Genomic DNA, 19,673 nt, shown 5'->3' with positions numbered 1-19,673 from the left:
CATGATCTTTCTACAGTTTTCAGTGTATAGATTTTCCACCTCTTTGGTTAGGTTTATTCCTAGGTATTTTATGGGTTTTGGTGCAACTGTAATTGGGATCAATTCCTTGATTTCTCTTTCTGTTGCTTCATTATTGGTGTATAGAAAAGCAACCAATTTCTGTGCATTGCTTTTATATCCTGCAACTTTGCTGAATTCATGGAATATTTCTAGCAGTTTTTTGGTAGAATCTTTTGGGTTTTCCATATAGAGTATCATGTCATCTGCAAAGAGTGAAAGTTTGACTTCCTCCTTGTCGATTTGGATACTTTTTATTTTTGTGTTTTCTGATTTCTGAGGCTAGGATTTCCAATACTATGTTGAACAACAGTGGTGAGAGTGGACATCCCTGCCGTGTTCCTGACCTTAGGGGGAAAGCGCTCAGTTTTTCCCCATTGAGGATGATATTAACATTGGGTCTTTCATATATGGATTTTATGATCTTGAGGTATGATCCTTTTATCCTTACTCTCTTGAAAGTTTTTATCAAGAAAGGATGCTGTATTTTGTCAAATGCTTTCTCTGCATCTATTGAGAAGATCATGTGGTTCTTGTCCTTTCTTTTACTAATGTGATGTGTCACATTGATTGATTTGTGTATATTGAACCAGCCCTGCAAGGGACAGACTTTCAAGCAATTGTCCTGGGGCAACTGGACATCCATAGGCAAAAATATGAACCTCAACTTAACTTACACCTTACAAAAATTACTCAAAATGGATCATAAACTTTAATGCAAAACATGAAACTATAAAACTTTCAGATAAAACATGTGATAATATTTGGGATATAGGTCTGGGCAAAGAGTTCTTAAACTTTAACACCTAAAGCATAGGCAACAAAAGAAATACTGACAAATTAGACCTCATTGAAATCCAAAACTTTTACTCTATAGAATACTCAAAAGAATGAAAGAGACAAGCAACAGAAAGGGGAGAAAATATTTGTAACTCAAGTACCCAACAAAGGATTAGTATCTTAAACATATAAAGAGCTCTCAAAATTCAACCATAAAAAAATCCAAGCAAAAAACATGAAGAGACATTTCACTGAAGATAATACACATATAGTAAGTAAGCACATGAAAATTTGCTCAATATCATTAGTCATCAGGGAAATGCAAATTAAAACCACAATGAGATATCATTATAGACCTATCAGAAAAGCTGAAATGAAAAATACTGGCAATATAAAGTGTTGGAAAGGTTGCACAGAAAATGGATGTCTCATGCATCACTGGTGAGAATGTAAAATGTTTTACCCACTCTGGAAAACACTTTGGTTGTATCTTAAAATATTAAACATGTAACTACCACATAACCCAGCAATTATACTCAGGGATATTTAGCTCAGAATAATTAGAACTTGTGTTTACACAAAAACCTGTACATGAATGTTCATAGCAACTTTATTCACAGTAGAAAAATACTGGAAACAGCCCAGATGTTCTTTGATTGGTTAATGGTTGAACAAACCCCCCCAAAATAAATGAATGAATGAATGAATGGCCATATATGTGTAGGTATATTACTGGATTCTAATCTGTTCCATTGACTTATTTGTCTACAATATAATACTGTTTTGATAAGTGTAGTTTTACAGAAGTCTTGAAACCAAGAAGTGTAAGTTCTATTTTCCCTATTTTTAAAGCTTTGTTGGAAACCCCAAGACATTCAAACATCTTCACAGCTTTGTCTTCTCTAATGTTTTGTTCCATGGATTTAATTTGGTTAGCTGCTCTGAACTCTGATCCTTGCCTCCTGAGCTTAGTGAGAATGCTAAACTCATCTTGGAATGCAGCTTTCTATGTTGGCGTCAGAAAATTGACACCAGGCAAAGAATGGAGTGATCCTGGGGGCTTACCTTGTGAGTTTCTCTTCTAATGTAAATCACAGTCATGTGCTGACTATTTTTCAATACCTGTAAACAGTTTCTTGGCATATATTATGCAGTTAATGCCTGTAAACAGTTTCTTTGTATATATTATGCAGTTTTATGATTTCTGTAATAGCATGAGTGCTAGTCTGGTGCCATTAACAATATAGATTTATTAAACTTTCCTTTGTTTAAATCATGCAGATTCAGCTTCTGTTGCATGCAGCTAAGAGTCCTGACAGATGCAAGCTGTTACTTTATGTCATGCTCTATGATAGTTGCTTAGAATTTATTATGTGGCTTAATCCTTATTTGGGGAAATCCTTCCTTGTAGAAAACAAAGCATTGGGGAAGAGGCATTTCTCTCTAACAGTGGTAAGAAGGGTAAGCAGGTTTCAGTGAGAGAAACTTTCTAGATGGACTAGGCATGTATAAATGCACAAGAGAGTGAACATGACAAGAAATAAAATATGAAACCTTTGGCATTTTCATGGGAATAGTTCTGAGACCTTCATAAGTTCCCCTAATCTAATAAAACCACTATACCAGAGAATTTCCTCCATAAAATGCAGTAAGATGCAATTGTTCATACAGTTTAAAATCCTATAAGATTATCTTAAATGCCCTTCCCATGCCTATTAACACTAGGAAAAGCAACCATCCCAGTTTACCTTGGAGTATCATAGTTTTAGGAAAATCTTTAGGGAATCTCTCAGTCTCAGGCAAACTGGGATGGTTGGTCACCCTTGAAAACTGTCCTTTACTATAATATGACATCAGTCACTTAACTACAGTTAATTGGTCTTGATGACTTAAAGCTTGATGATGAATCCCTCTCCCAGTGTCTGTGGCAGGTGCCTTTCAGATTTTCTTTCAAGAGAAAATCTACTGTGGGCAGTGGAGTTAGACAACAGCCTCCAGCTGTAGCACTTTGGGGATATTTTTGCATCATTTTACCCAAGGCCATACCCATCCCAGGCATCTCCAGGCAATTTCTGAGCACAGAAGGGATATTAGGAACATTTATGCTCAATGTGGGATTCCTATAATTAGTAACCTTTGCTCTAGAGTTCCCAGTTGGGCTGGCTGGAAATTCCACAGAGTTGCACTGCAGTCTGAGGCATTTTGTACCCATTCCTCCTTAATTTCCTCTCCTTTAATAAGTGTCAGACCTGTACTATGGTCTGAATTCTCCCCTGCCTACTCCTGCTCTTCCTCTTTATCTTCTTAATCATTACCCACAATAGATCTCTGGACTTGTAACTCCATCTTGGCATCTGCTTTTCAGAGGACCCAATGTGGCATAATGTCTCTCTCCAGTGGTTGAAGCTGTAAGATGAAAATTTGGGAAGGTATCAGTAACCATATTTCTTATTGCATGAACTTGAGAAACAAAGGAAGATTTTAAAGGAGATGGGGGAAGGAGAGAGAAAGAAAGGGAGAGGGAAGGAGAGAGAGGAGAGAGAGGACAGAGACAGGGAGAGAGTGTGAGCACAAATGTGTAGGGAAGAATATGGATAAAAGAATGATAGAGCTATAATGGCATTTGAATAATTGCCATTTGACCATTCTTGAGGCCTAACTGTATCTTGCCCTTTCCAAATTTTGATTGTTCCACTCCTTAAATTTTGTGACAAACTCCATATCTTTCCACAGATTTCTCTCTCACTTAAGTTAGTTTCAGGTAGATTTGTGTCCCTTTCAACTAATGAAATACCTCTTCACTGCAAAAGTTATTATACACGCTACTGGTTTTGTGCTGAGTCATATTTCTGTTAAGTCAGAAATGTTCATACCCTGCTCATATCCTCAGGCATAAATTAATACAACACTTTTAAGGTTTACCATGTTTTTGTTCATTGGTAGATGAGGAAAATTTTGCATGGCCTACATGATTTCTGTGATGTTTCAGCATTTACTTATTTCTGTATAGAATATATAGAATTGTTGTCATAGACCAAAGCCTCAGCCAAATTCGACATTGCACTTTGTCCAGAATATTTATTTTCTGATTAAAAGTCACTTTTAATCATATAATAAAGGTTAGTTTTAATATGAATTTTTTCTTTCTTTTCTTAATTATTTTTAAGCTTTTCAAAGGTCACTAGTAGCTTCCTTTAAGGACCATTTTGATAAATCAAAATTCAAAAATCACAATATACAGTTTGAATCACTTTTCAACAACTCTTAAGGTTGTGACCAATTTAGAGAGTACGAAAGCTTCATTCAGATGCTGACAAAAGTAAGATATATAAGTTGGCCAAAGATGAGAGCTCCTACACATCACCCTTCTAGAACATTCATGCAAGAATGGTGCTGATTTGGTCTGGGGCAGGGCTGTCAACTTATAGCCCACAGGCCAAATTCTACCTCTTTCTTGTTTTTGTAAATAAAGTTTAATGGAATACATTCACACTCATCATTTAAGTGTTGTTTGTGGCTGCTTTTGCTCAATGAAGGTAGAATCAAGTAGTAACGGAGACTGTATGTGTCCCACAACACCTAAAATACTTACTATCGACCCTTTACAGAAAAAAAAATGCCAACCCTCAGCCTCAAGTATTATCAGTACATGTGGAGACGAACAGATGAGCAGATTATATTTTTGGAAGCAGAGCAGGAACAAGCCTGGTGTATTCTAGAACACAAGGAAGACCATTGTGGTTGAAACATAAAGGACCCACATACTATTGTGTATTTTTTTAGCACATTTGTACCTATTGATTTTTGAGACATTAATTCACTCACTCAACAAATGTTCTTTAAGTTCCCACTCTGTGCTAGACAGTGTTAGCTACTTCACACACACAAGCACATAGAATTGTAATAAGGGAAAGCAGCAAGTAAACAATCGCAACACAGAATAGTAAGCACTAACTAAAAATGCAATTGATGCCAAAAGGAGGAAACTAACTTTTGTTTCACCGCCCACTCAATACTTATCTGATATTCCAAGGTACCTTCCTCAGATTATACCTGAACCACATCTTATCTGGTTGGTCATAGCTCCCTTCCTTCATTCACTAAAACGCATCATTATAACATTAATAATCATAATCATAGCAGCCAGTACTCACTGAGCAGTTACTGTGTGTCAGACACGGCTGAGTACTTTATACACATTGTTTTATTTAATCATCACAACCCTGTAATATAGAGACTATTATTATGCCCATTCATAAAATCAGAAACTGAGGGTCAGAGACCAAGGTCTCATGTGTGTCTCACAAAGTAGCACTCAGGACATCTACTATTTTCTTCCTCATCTACTCTGGCTTGCTGCTGATGCCTAATGTTATGATCATTGCTGCTTGATGGTATCACCTACCAAAGGCACCACTACCCCTGCCAATACCAACCAATATCTATACCAAATTCTTCTGTCTAGAGCATTAATGTTTGACTCCAGGTTACTGTTTCTCATAGATGTCCTATATCTGGGAACAATGAACATATTTTGTGAAAGAGTTCTTTGTAGTTTTTACTTGTGCTTTTATTATAGTTCCTGTCCTCAGGTTTGGAGCCAGATTACCTAGGTTTGAATCTCAGCCCTGAAACTTAACTATTCTGCGATTCTGATGAAATCACTTAAGTGATCTGTAACCCTGTTCCATTACCCTTAAAGCAGAGATAATAATGTTGTCTACATTAGTGTTTGTTACAAAAAAAACTTGGCCCAGCATTTGGCATATAAGGCAGGTTTAATAAATGTTGGTTATATTACTAGGGCAAATGACTTCTTTTTCCAACTGTTAAACAGGCTTTATCTACCAACCTCTTGCCTCTTTCTGGGTACTTACTATCTGTTGATTTCACCTTACCCTTACTGATCTTACTCACTCTAATTAATACTGTCATGCTCCTTCCTATTGTAGGACCTTTGATCAGGCTGTCCCTTCTGTGTAGAATGTTCCTTTTCCTGTTTGCCTGGCCAATTCCTATCAGTTCATTAAGCTCCATAAGGGCATGGACACTATCTGGTTTGTGTTTACCATTTTACACCCAGAGCTTGATATCACACCTGCTGTACAGTAGGCACTCATTAATACTGGCATGAAAACCAGCCTGAGTCTAGAGTCACTACATTCAGCTATTCCTCTGTATATGAATTCACATCCTAGACTAGCTAGAGCCTTTTCTTCTGTCTAATCACTGGTTCTAGACAATTTTCAACAAATATTCAGTAAATACATACTATATGTTAGGTTCTGTGCTAGGGTCTTAGAAAATAAATTTTATAATTTATTATTTAAAATTTATTTAAAAATATATATTTTTCTTACCATCTCAAGAGGCCACTTGTTCATTGAAAGACACAGGCATGCAAAGGTAGAAGTAATAATACAGAGTGATATTTGCTATACCGAAGGCCTGTACTGGATCCATTGGGCATATTGAACCCATGGAAAAGAATAGAAATTTATCTGGAAAGAGACAGACTGATTCATAGAGGAGGTAATATCTAAACTGAGTCAAAATAAGGAGTAGCAATTTTCCTAAAGAACAAGTAGGGGTAGAGCATGTGGCAGAAAGATTTTCAGGACAAAATTATGAAGTCATTTCCTTCTTTTATTGGTGCTGTTACAAACCATTTCCTTTATTACCCTTTGATATTAGACGAATTATTTTTCATCTGTAATAAGTGCAATACCGGTCAGTTTATTTTTCAATGTCTGTACGTTATATTTGTTTGTTCTTGCTCTAGATTTTTTTTTCCCCTTTGTTCTGGGTTTCATTTTCATTGTATATACTATTTCAGTGCAGTTTTTGGTCTTTTTGTAATATGTGTTGTTCTTAAATTTTTAAGTGCATAAGCTGTACATTCGTGATGGCTCCTTCCATTCTAATGTTCATTGTATTTAGCACGGTACAGGGGCCCTGGATTCAAGTAGCTCAAATGAACTCCTGGGAGTCCAGCAGTGAGTGGTATGTGGCTTAAGTTCAAGAAAGTGGTGCAAGGAAGTGGAAGAATTTTTGTTCCAGCAAACCTCGATAAGCAACCTCAGTAGTGGGGAGAGTCAGGAGGGGCACAGAAAAGGCAAACAAGGAAACCTAGGTGTTACACCCAGTATACTTTTATGAGTCCGTGTATTCTCCTCTCTGTGCCCGGGGCTCCAAATCTGTCAAACTAAGGCCATCGACTAGGGCACCCCGTCGCCACCCTTCCGGACCAAAGGCTGTAGCACACCCCCGCAGCAGTCCGGGTCCCGGGCGCACAGGACGCGCACCCACAAGGCCGGAAGAAGTGGGGCGGGGCCTCTAGGCAGTTGGGCCTGAACGGACTGGGGGAGGGGAGCGCGGGGCAGATGGTCTCTGGGAAAAAGCAAAAGGCGGGTGCAGGGCTGCCTCCCAAAGCTCTACTTGCTTGCATTTCCTCCCGCTTTGCTGAGTTGGGAGTCGCGACCTCCAGGACAGGTGGGTCCCGTCCCACGGATCGGGAAGGGGTGTCTTTGGTGGGTGCAGTGGCTGGGTTAGCCCGGGCGCTCTATTGAAGGCCTGGCACGGGAGGCGGGGTGAGGGGAATGGTTCCCACCCCGTCTGCTCGGTACCAGGGCGGTGGTACTTACCTTAACCCTGGCTGAGGAGAAGGCCACTCGTGCATTTCCGCAGGGCTGTCGTCACGGTTTATGCCAGTTTCGCGACAAAGCCCGGAGATCAGCGCAGGGCCAGATGGGCCTAGCGCTCGGAAAGAGCTGGGAGAGCTGAAGGAAGCTCGGGTTCGGAGTGACGCCCAGTGTACATTGTTTCAAACTCGATCCGACTTCCCCGCCCTGGGTCTGTCACCGACTTGGTGTCTAGCTTTCAGAGAGCCCCTAGCCTGTCCATGTCTCACTTTGTTCGGCGGTAGAGTGGAAGGTGGAACTCCTTTCGTTATAATATCCACCAGTGTTGTCTGCGCATTGTACCCTTCTTCTGCCCCTCCCGAGCAAGAATGCCTAGCAGGAGTCGGGAGTGGCAGGGCAGGGCAGCGGAGAACTTACGCGAGGAAGTGCTCTCCCTTACGAAAACAATTCTGAAAAACCTTTTCAACGTTTTTAACTACTGACTGCCCCCAAAACTGGAAAAAGCATTCATCCAATGCCCTAGAGGTGAATGTCCACTCTGGAAGAATGCTTTTGTGAATGCTTTACTGTTAAAGATTTTTAACCAAATGATTGATCAAAACATTATGAGTTGAATGAACGTAACACAATGCCTAGCAAAAGTCTCCTCATAAAAGACTTGGGTGGTTTACCTGTTACCCAATCGCTGCAAAAATAAAAAAAATAAAAAAAATAAACCCCAAAAAACAAAAAACAAACAAACAAACAAACAAAAACCTTGAGCTCTCATATGGAGAAACACTTCCATAATCCATTCCCACATAGCAGTCGTTTAGTTGCTTCTTGGGGCGCCTGGGTGGCTCAGTCCGTTAAGTGTTCGACTTCGGCTTGCGTCATGATCTCGCAGTTGGTGGGTTCGGGCCCGCGTCGCGCTCTGTGCTAACAGCTCAGAGCCTGGAGCCTGCTTCGATTCTGTGTCTGCCTGTCTCTCTGCCCCTCCCCCACTCACACTCTGTCTCTCTCTCAAGAAATGGATAAACATTAAAAAAAAATTAGAGTTGCTTCTTAGCTGGCATTGTCCTTTGAGGAATCATTATAGTAAAACTTACATACAGTTTATTGTACATTAACTCTAGAGATAGAATTATAAACACTATGGACCAACATTTTGGTGTCATTCCAATTCCATCTCATTAAGAAACTGCTTATAATGATAATGACAGCCATATACTATGCAAAATCCTGTAGTCTTCACAACCGTGAGACATGAATGTATTTGTCACCATACTTAAAGATGTGTTCTATCTCATAACCAATATGATGAAGGGAATGGTCACTGGGTTAGTTGAGTCTGAGGCGCATCCTCCACATACCCCATCTCATTCTTATTTCTGGGAAATCTGCACTGGGACAGATCACTTCCTGGTTTTGGTCTCTGTACCAGGAACCACAAGCAGTTCTGTATCTCTGCTTGTCAGCCCTGGCTGGGAGAAGCAATAAAATATCCAAGCTGATCACTTGATGTCTGTGGTGTTTCTGGCAGTTGTATTTTTTGCCTGCCAGCCCGAGGGTCGGGGGGAGAGGCTGGATTAAGAAACCCGTTTGGTGGGAAGAGTCTCTGATCCAAGCCAAGGTGAACACAGATCCACCAGTTGGGTGCCATTGTGACCCTGTTTCTACCACACCAAACGTCCCCTGTGCTCCTAAGGGTTGTACGCTGTGCCATTGGCCTCATGTAAAGAAATTACAAAAGAGGCTCCTGGCAAAACCCGGTCTGTGCCACACCTACAGGTTCTAGGCAAGGAGTGTCTGATGTGAAGGTGGCTGTTCTTCTGGACCTGAGATATGGCGATTTTCCAAACGGTTGATAAAGTGAGAGGGAAACTGTGATAGACCTCTGCTGAGCTGACCTTGAGGGTGAGTTTAGGACTGGCTGTTTGGCAGGCACTGGTGAATGCTTTGGCCGTATTTCTACTCTATTCATTTATTCTTTCACTCCAAAGACAATCAATGAATGCTTAGTCTGTGCCAGCATGCTGATCCACTCACTGAGATTAGCAGTGAAGGAAGACAGTAAGTTCGGAGGCGAACAGCAATTCCACTTTAAGCATGCTAAGTCGGAGGCATCCTCTCTCTTCCCGATTCCCAATATAGAATCAATACAAAATCTTCTCACTTCTGCTTCCTGAATATTTTTAAACCTATCCACTTCTCTTTGCCCCCACTGCTACTCCAAATTTCAAGCCAGCAACATAGTTTCTTAAATTCATTTATTAAAAAATTATCATTGAAATAAAATTGATACACAGTGTTATGTTAGTTTCAAATGTACAACATATTGATTCTGCAATCCTATACATTACTTGGTACTTACCAAGATAAATGCAGTCACCATCTGTCAACACACAATGTTATTGTATTATTATTGGCTATATTCTCTATGCTGGGCTTTTCATCTCTGTGACTTACTTACTTATCCATTTAAAAACAAAACTTCATCTTCCAAATTTTGTTAAATATATTTAGAGAAGTTCTCATAATTCTTATCCTTGCTCTCTAAGGTATTCTCCCCCCACCCCGGGTTCTTCAATATCACATGCCTCTGTATAGACTTTTTCTTTTTTTGTTGTTTATTTATTCATTTTGAGAGAGGGAAAGAGAGAGAGCCTGAGTAGGGGAGGGGCAGAGAGAATCCAAAGCAGGCTCTGCTCTGTGCTGACAGCACAGAGCCTGATGTGGGGCTCGATCTCATGAACAGTGACATCATGACCTGACCTGAAATCAAGAGTTGGATTAACCAACTGAGCCACCCAGACACCCCTAGATTTTTTTATTTGATATTTATCATGCTCATTCTCTGACCTTCCTGGATCTGTGGTTTGGTGTTTGTCAATAATTTTTGAAAATTCTCAGCCATTATTACCTCATATATTCCTTCAGCTCCTTTCTTTACTTCCTGCTAATCAATTAAGTGTATGTCACACCTCTTGAAATTGCCCCATAGTTCATAGGTATTCTGTTCTGAACTTTATTAAAATTTGTTTTTCTCTTTGAATTTCAGTTTGGGAGGTTTCTCTTGACTTATGCTTACATTCACTGATTCTTTCTTTGACCATGTCCAGTCTACTGATGAGCTCATCTAAGGCATTCTTTATTTTTGTTACAGTGTTTTTTAATTTCTAACATTTCCTTTAGATACTTTTGTAGAATTTCCATCTCTCTGCTTACATTTACCCATCTGTTCTTGAATATTGCCTGCTTTTTCCAGTCGAGCCCTTAACGTATTAATCATGTCTTTTCTTTCAAAACTGTCATATCTGAGTCTGGCTCTGATACTTGTTTTTTATCTTAAGACTAGGTTTGGGTTTTTTGTTGGTTTGTTTGTTTGTTTGTTTTGCTTTTAATGTGCCTTATAATTTTTTTGTTTAAATTCAGGCATAATGTATTGTGTAATGGTACTGACATAAAGAGCCTTTAATATGAGGTTTTGTTTTAATCTGGCTGGAAGTCGGGCTGTATGTAATGTTTGTGGTAGCTGTAGGTGTCAAAGACTTCACATTTTCCTAGTGTCCTTGATTTTTGTCTCCCTTTTGTCCCTCCTATGCCTTAAGTACTACTCATCAGATAGAGTCTACATCTTGCAGATCCTTCATTTAATAATCCACTCTTATTATACTGAAGTCTGATGGCATGGTGTTAAGGTGTGAGATAAGGGATGCATTCTATAATCTTATGATTAAATCTTAGTTTTTCAGTGGGCCTGTGTCCTTAACAGTGTTTCATACCACCTCCCTTTTGGTAACATGGAAAGGCTTAAGAAGGTTCAAGTAAGAGAAGGGCCCTTTCCCCAGATGGGATAAGACTCTGATTAAAGTCTTTTCCTCTGGAGAGCAGGCCTTTGTTATAGAGACAGCTCTGTTTGGAGAATACTCTATTATGGACAATGCAATGTTTACTCTCCTCTCCCCTGCCAGAACCATGCAGGAATTGTTTTGGACCCTATACCATAAGATCCTGGTGGGATTCATGGAGGTAAAAACCCATGAAAGTGTGGGTTCCCCCTTAAGACTATGATCCCAGAAGTCTCTCCTTCTCAAGGTGGACCACACTCAGCCTCCAGCAGTTCATCAAAATTACCATTTAAGTGAATGGAGTTTCTCCTCCAGGTAAATAGATCTTGGCTGTGCTTCTCTGGCTTTGCCAGTCTCTCCAGATTTTGGGTGGCAGTTTGCCCTGCAACCTCAGTTGTCTAAATCTAAGAAGAGCCATTGTTTCTCAATTTGATCACCTTTTTCTTATTGTTAGGACGGGAATGACAAGATCCAAGCTCTTTACATGTCAGAACTTAAACCCAAAGTCTGATGAGGTTTTTAAACTATGATCTTGTAGCTTATCTGGCTGATTCTCACTTTTAGGGCTGGTGAAACAATCTTTTGTAACTTTCTTCAACCTAACCAGAAGTAAAAGCCTAGGGCTTGAGTGACTTTTAAATTTCTTTTAATTTGAGTAGAGTTGACACTCAGTGTTTCATTAGTTGCAGGTATACAACATAGTGATTCAACATCTCCATACATTATGCTGTGCCTACCCCAAGTGCAGCTACCATCTGTCATCATAAAACACTATTACAATACCACTGACTATATTCTCTGTGCTGTTCCCTTTATTCCCATGATTTATCCACTCCATCATTGTAAGCCTGTATCTCTCACTCCCCTTCACCCATTTTGCCCCTCCCCTTTGGCAGCCATCAATTTGTTCTCAGTTTTTATAGGTCTGATTCTGCTTTTTGTTTGTTTGTTTATTCATTTGTTTTGCTTTTTAAATTCCACATACGAGTGAAATCACATGGTATTTGTCTTTCTCTGTCTGATTTATTTCACTTAGGATAATGCCTTCTAGGTCCATTCATGTTGTCCAAATGGCAAAATTTTATCTTTTTTGTGGCTGCACAATATTCTGTTACACACACACACACACACACACACCACGTCTTCCTTATCCATTTGTCTATCAGTGGACACTTAAGTTGCTTCCATATTTTGGCTATTATAAATAATGATGCAACAAAATAGGGGTACATATATCTTTTCAAATTAGTGTTTTAGTTTTCTTTGGGTAAATACCCAATAGTGGAATTATTGGACCATAGTTTAGTTCTATTTGTAATTTTTTTTTTATTTTTTTAATTTTTTTTTCAACGTTTATTTATTTTTGGGACAGAGAGAGACAGAGCATGAACGGGGGAGGGGCAGAGAGAGAGGGAGACACAGAATCGGAAACAGGCTCCAGGCTCTGAGCCATCAGCCCAGAGCCTGACGCGGGGCTCGAACTCACAGACCGCGAGATCGTGACCTGGCTGAAGTCGGACGCTTAACCGACTGCACCACCCAGGCGCCCCTCTATTTGTAATTTTTTGAGGAACCTCCATATTGTTTTCCACAGCAGCTGTACCAATTTGCATTCCCACCAACACGCATCCTCACCAACACTTATTATTTCTTGTCTTTTGGATTTTAGCCATTCTGACAGGTGTAAGGTGATATCTCATTGTGGCTTCTATTTGCATGTCCCTGATGGTGAGTGATGTTGAGCATCTTTTCATGTGTGTTGACCATCTGGATGTCTTCACAAAAATGTCTAGTCAGGTACTCTACCTTGGCTTGAGTGTCAATGCTTGCAGGAAAAGGCCTTGGGTCCTTACAAGTCATAGAATTGGGACGGAGAACCTCAAAGATCTACACACAGTTTAGCAAAAACTCCACCAACAGAATAGTGATACATCAAAGAAACTTTTCCGTCTTAGTCTAGGCTGTAGATGAGCCTTAATTAGGATGTGGGTTCAAATGCCTATAAAAAAGACCAAAAGTGGAAGTGGAAAAGTGGAAGAAATGCAGCCCAGAGTGCACTGTGGTGGCCTCACCTAGCTCCTCAAGGAATCTCCATGTTCTGAAAGACTCTGGATAGAACTGGTCACTGCAGCAGGCCAGTGTTGCACTTCTTCCACAAAGGGTCTGCTCACCCGTGAACACCAGATTCCTGAATACACACCAAAAGGTTACTATATGTGTATATACTAACTATATATATATAGTATATGTATATATACATATACTATATACATATATAGTATATGTATATATACATATACATATATATACTAACTATATATATGTATATGTATATATAATGGGTTTTATACATATATGTAAACATAAATGAATTTCATATATAAATAGAATAAATATGTTTTATATATTATATATAATTATATGTATATAATATATATTAAAAGGTTATATATAATAAATGTATAAAAGTCTGCATTTGATTAACATGTAATAAATATTTATTACATATAGTAACTATAATAAATATCTATATGTATTTAAATGTAGTCTTAGAGTTCTTCCAGGGAAAGAGCTCCAAAGAAACCTCGGAGAAATCTACAAATGTTGTGATGTTAGAAAACTACTTGTTATAAATGTGATAGCTAAACAACAGGAAGATGAGAGCCAAAGGTTTTTCTATCCAACTAAGTTAACTTGAAGTCATAAATGCAAGCTATAATGAATGTGCAAGACTCAGGAAATATTAGTTCCATGATGCTTTACTAAGGTATTTAATGGAAATAAAAAAGCTTCAGATAACCTAGAAATCATAGGAGACATTTGACGTATGTTTAATGGTGAGCTGTAACTATGTTTACTTGTAAAGCTAAGAATAAGTGAGGAAGATGAAATGACAGAATAGAGGCAAATATTTTATACTCTGAAATATAGATATTACACAAGTAACAAAAAATGGGTGTAGAAAGAGGACATAGATACTAACCAGGGGTAAGAAAATATAGGTTTAAATCAGAGGCTGGGTCAGAAGGAGGGGAGAGAAAAAAGAAGATACTAGCAAATTTTATTATGACTCATGAAGGAAATGAATAGAAAGTATCTTTAAAAGGAGGATAAAAGTAGATCTGATATAATCCCAGCTTAGAACCTTTGCACTAACTTACTTTACACTGGATATCTTCATGACTAACTTCCTCTTTGTTCAAATGTCATCTTTCTCAATGAGGTTTAGCCTTACCATCATATTTAAACCTCCTACTACCTGCAGCCTACCCCTTTTTCATGCTGGATTTTTTTCATAGCTCTTATCATCTTATAATGTGTTATATAGTTTACTTATGTATTGTGTTTATCTTTAATCATCTCCCTCCTCCCACTGGAAGATACACTCCATGAAAGGAGGAGTGTTTGTCTTTTTTGTTCACTTATATATCCCAAGCGCCTAAAATAGTGCCTGGAACAAAGTTGGCATCCAATAAATGTTTTTTAAATGAGTTGATTAATTAATTAGTTAAGTGTTAGGGAAGTTTTCTTCAGTGAATTGATATTTAATCTGAGACCTGAAGAATGAGTAGAAAGAATAAGAGGGAGAACATGATAGTCAGAGGAAACATAGGTAAAGCCCCTGAGGTGGTGGGGCAAGATGGGGCCAATTATGTAAAACCTTGAGTGCCATTGTAAAGAGATGACTCAATCCTTTTGCCTTCCCTCAAGGAGCTCTTAGCAAAAGGGGAGAGAAAGATAATAATTTAAGCAGGTGATTATTATACATGTTGTAAGTGCACTAATAAGGGTATGCACAAAGAACTATGAAAACATTGACTAGGCAGCTATTACCTCTTCCTAGGGCAGTTAGGAAGATTTTACAAAGAAGGTGACATTTGAGCTAGATCTCAGGCTGGAGAGTGACATGATGAAAGTGTTTTAAGAAGATTAATCTGGCAATAGTATGGAAAATGGATTGGAATGTGGATGGACTAGAGGCAAAGAAACCATCTAGCCTATGGCAGTAGTCCAGGCATGAGGTGATGAAGGCTTCTAAAGGAGGACAAATCTGAGAGACATTGGAAGGAAAAATTGACGGGAGCTAAATGGATTCTTGGCTTTAAGCCTTTCAGGAGGTAATGCTTCTTCCTTAGTAATAACCATGAAAAGATTCAAATTGACCTATTATGTAATTGCCTACTCTGACTAGAATTTCTAGCTATGGCTGTTCTCCAAAAGTTTCTGTTATTGTGATTGATACTTGTTGGATCTTAATTTACATTAAGATAGTTTTAGACTCTAAAGATTGGGAAGCTCTCAAAAACATAATTTTGACTATGAAACAGCAAATTATTCTATTAAAGGAGAAATGAGGGAAACCATGGGGCTACATAGGAAGTTTTACAATGAGCTCATAGTTCCCTTTTTAAAAAAATAATATGAAAAGAAGGATGAATATAACAGGTGGTATGTGCCTAAAGCATCAGTATTTGGAAACATAAGGCCCAAAAATCACCTCAGGTTGGTAGAAATACATATTTGCAAAAAGAACAAGAACAATGTGCATGTGTCCTGGCATGGGAAAGCTATAAGTCAGATGATATCATTACACTACTCTCAATGATCAAAGGAATTATGGAGAATAGGAGAAGTGCTTTAAGACTGGATTTATGTAAATATATTACCACTTCTAACAAAGACAAGGAAGAATTTTCAATCTATTAATCAGTGAACTAAGTATCTCCTGGGTTGGATTCTAGAACAGGCTTTCAAGTAAGTGTGTACTTAGAAAATTACAAAGTTATCAACAAAGACATTTCACACAAATGTAATTTTTTTTAAAAAGCTTATTAGGGGTAGTTTATGGAAATTTGGCAGACATAATGTGCATTAAGTGAATTAATGAATGAAATTTCATTAAGATTTTAACAATTCTTTCATGAAACCTTCATGAACAAGAATTATAAATCTATATTTTGATGGGTTTTATAATTAATATAATTATGTATTAATTAATTAAATTTACATACTCAAAGGGAACTGATTAAGAGACCATAGGCAAAGGAAGAGTTTCTGTTGGCCTCCTGCAAAGCCTACCTTTGGTTTGACCTGACTATTTTCATTACTGACTAAAGTGAAGAATTACAACAGACATCTTACCAGATTTAAAGAAAATAGGAAGTTGGGAGAAAAGTAATTCGATTGAATTCCCACAAACATTTATGGAGTTTTACAAAGCACTAGGAACCATGCTAGATGTTAGAGTACAAAAATTAATGAGACATACATCTTCCTGTTGAGGAGCATCCAAATATTACTAGGAAGAGAGACATAAAAACATAGTTTCATCAAAATGTATAAAGAAGGAATATAGAGACATAAACAGAATATTAAGAGAGAACAAAAGAAAGCTTCATTCTGGGAATTTAGGGAAGAATTCTTAAATGAAATGGTATCTCTACTGATTCTTGAAATATGAATAAAAGGCAGGGTTTCCTACTCTGTTTGAGAGAACAAAGGGCATGAACATGAATTTCTTAGAATCAGGAAAGAGTATAGTGAGTCCGGCAAACAATAAGCAATGAAGTACAAGGAGGAAGTGAGGCTGAAAGGTAACTCAGGACCAGGTAAAAGAAGGCATTATGTAATATGATAACAAACTTGGATGGACTTCACCCTGAAGGCCTTAGGGATCCATTCAGAGAGAATTACATACCAACAAGTCTATTTTAGTTCACTCTTCCTATAGTGTGCAAAATGGTTTGAAGGGAGGGCAAATGTGTATATGGAGACATCAATTAGAAGACTATTACATACAGTCTTTGGGAGAGAAATAACAGTGGGCTTTGACTGGGATGGTGGCAAGTAAAGCTATAATGCAGTGGGTCAGGTTAGGGAATTTCTTAGAGAGTAAAAGTTATGATTTGATAATTGCCCATAAGAGAGAAATTTTATTTTTTCAAAATTTTTCAAAATGTTTATTCATTTTTGAGAGAGAGACACACACACAGCACAAGTCGGGGAGGAGCAGAGAGAGAAGGAGACACAGAATCCGAACCAGGCTCCAGGCTCCAAGCTGCCAGCACAGAGCCTGATGCGGGGTTCAAACTCACAAGCTGTGAGACCATGACCTGAGCTGAAGTCAGACGCCCAACCAACTGAGCCACCCAGGCACCCCCATAGGGGAGAAATTTTAAAGAGGAGGTATCAGTTTGAAGCACAGATTTCAGATTGAACCAGTTATAGAACTGATTGGATGTTACTGGAATTGACTGTGAGGAAGAACACTGTGGGAGGAGCCAGTTTAGGTACAGTAGATATCCGGAGGCCATTAAAAGGTGCTTCATGAGGCCTGAGGACAGGAATATTTGTTGTGTTTACTGATACATTTCCAGCACTTGTAACAATGCCTGGCACCTAGTACATGTAAAGGTCTGATATATTTGTAATAGGAGCCCTAGAGGGAGAGGAGAGATAGAATTAGTACAGAAGCATGAAGAGATGGTAACTAAGAGTTTTCTAAAAGTAACAAAAGCATTGTATTCTTTTGCTATTGCTGCATACCAATTTACCAGACACTTAATAGATTAAACTAACACCCACTTATTAGTTCACAGTTCTATAGATCAGGATACCAGGTTTGTCATTACTGGCCGGTATATTAAAGGCTAAAATGAGGGTATTGGCCAGCCTGCATTCCTTTCTGAAGGCTCTGGCTAAGAATGCACATTCAGCTTCATTCAGATTGTTGGCTGAATTCAGTTCCACATGGCTGTAGGACTGAGGTTGCTGTTTCCTTCTTGCATGCCATCTGTTACTCACTCTCCTCTCCTTGAGACTGCCTGCATGACTTTCCCTGTGGTCCCCTCCATCTTCAAAGCCAATGGAGAATCTCCTTGACAGCAAATCCCTCTCTGGTTTCACATCTCTCACCAGAAAGATCCCTGTCCCTTTTAAGGGATGGCTGGATAAGGACAGTCCAACCAAGGATGTTTCTAAAAGTCATCTGTGCATTATACATTGCTTAATCACTCAAGTGAAATCCCATCATATTCATACTCTAGGGGGAGGGATTATAATTTGACAAGGATCACTGGAAGTCACTTTAGAATTCTGTCTATCACAAACATCAAGTCAAGGATTCAAAAAGTGCTGTGACTCAAAGAAGAATAAATACAAAGAAAACCTTATCTAGGTGTTTTTGTAAAAACTGCTAAAAATGAAGAAAAAGATAAAAACGTAAAAAGTAGTTGGAGAAAAAAGATGTAATACCTAATACGGAGCAGCAGTTAGATTGGCTTTAACTTCTTGACAGAAACAACATGAAGATAATGGAATGACATCTTCAAAATGCTGGAGGAAGTAACTGCCAATCCAAATTTCTATATCCAGTGAAAATAGCCTTCAAAAATGGAAGTAGGGGTGCCTGGGTGGCTCAGTCAGTTAAGCATCTGACTCTTGATCTTGGCTCGGGTCATGATCTCAGGGTTCGTGGGATCAAGCCCTGTGTCAGGCTCTGTGCTGGCAGTGTGGAGCCTGCTTGGGATTGTCTCTCTCCCTCTTTCTCTGCCCCTCCCCTTCTAATGTTCTCTCTCTCTTTCAAAATAAATAAATAAACTTTTAAAAAATGGAAGTAAAAGCTGTTTTTAGATGGTTCAAAACTTAGGGAATCTGCCACCAACTGCAAAGGTAATATTAATGATCTTCAAGCAGAAGTAAAATGATCCCAAATAAAAGCTGGGAGCTATAAGATGGAATGAAGTGTGATGGAGAGGTTAAATATGTGAGTAGGTTTGAATGCCCCTTGGTTGTATAAAACAAAAATAGTAATGTCATGTTATGTGGGATATATATGTGTTAATTAAAATACACAATAGTAGTTGAGGAAGGAATATAAATGGAGTGAATATAAATTCTCTAATCTGCATTATAATTTAATAAGTCAAAGACACATGTTGTAAGTCCTAGAATAACTCCTTTTTAAAAACCAGTAAAAGAATGTATAATAAACAAGTAAACAAAGGAGGAAATTGAATAATATAAATTACCTAATAAGTATAAAAGAAAACAACAGAGAAAAGGTAACAAAACAGACAAGAGAAATAGAAAGCAAATATTGATATACTAGAGTTAAGTTCAAATATATCAATAATTGTGTTAAATGTAAATGAACTGAACACATTAATTAAACAACAAAGAATATTAAACTGTTTAAAAAACAAAATATAACTATGTGCTATTTATAAGAGACACAAGTTAAATGTACAAATACAGGAAAATTGAAAGTTAAAGGGTGGAAGAAATACACAATGCCAACACCATCCAAAAGACAACAGATGGAGATATATTAATAACAGACAAAGTTGAAGGGTTTTTTTTTCTA

General features: G+C 38.2%; 1 protein-coding gene and 1 long non-coding RNA gene across 6 annotated transcripts in view; one reads left to right on the top strand and one right to left on the bottom strand.

The window, feature by feature from the left end:
• Positions 1 to 746: 746 nt before the first annotated feature.
• Positions 747 to 8,349, bottom strand: LOC111558765. The gene is made up of 2 exons (XR_002739906.2): positions 7,482 to 8,349; positions 747 to 3,243 (listed from the first exon to the last, which is right to left on the bottom strand). It is a non-coding gene; the product is annotated as an uncharacterized LOC111558765 (long non-coding RNA).
• Positions 7,190 to 19,673, top strand: part of TMLHE (trimethyllysine hydroxylase, epsilon) — a 74,812-nt gene continuing 62,328 nt past the window's right edge. For 3 of the 5 annotated variants that reach the window (XM_023249394.2, XM_023249395.2, XM_023249392.2), the window contains exon 1: positions 7,190 to 7,329. The gene's annotated coding sequence lies outside the window, so the exon portion shown is untranslated. Of the gene's footprint in view, positions 7,330 to 9,234; positions 9,375 to 11,431; positions 11,624 to 19,673 lie in introns of those variants that run through there. The other 2 variants (XM_045050599.1, XM_019824526.3) reach the window with 2 other exon arrangements.

Source organism: Felis catus, chromosome X (genome assembly GCF_018350175.1).
Source record: "Felis catus isolate Fca126 chromosome X, F.catus_Fca126_mat1.0, whole genome shotgun sequence".
NCBI lineage: Eukaryota > Metazoa > Chordata > Mammalia > Carnivora > Felidae > Felis > Felis catus.
This window is presented reverse-complemented; position numbering and strand designations above follow the sequence as displayed.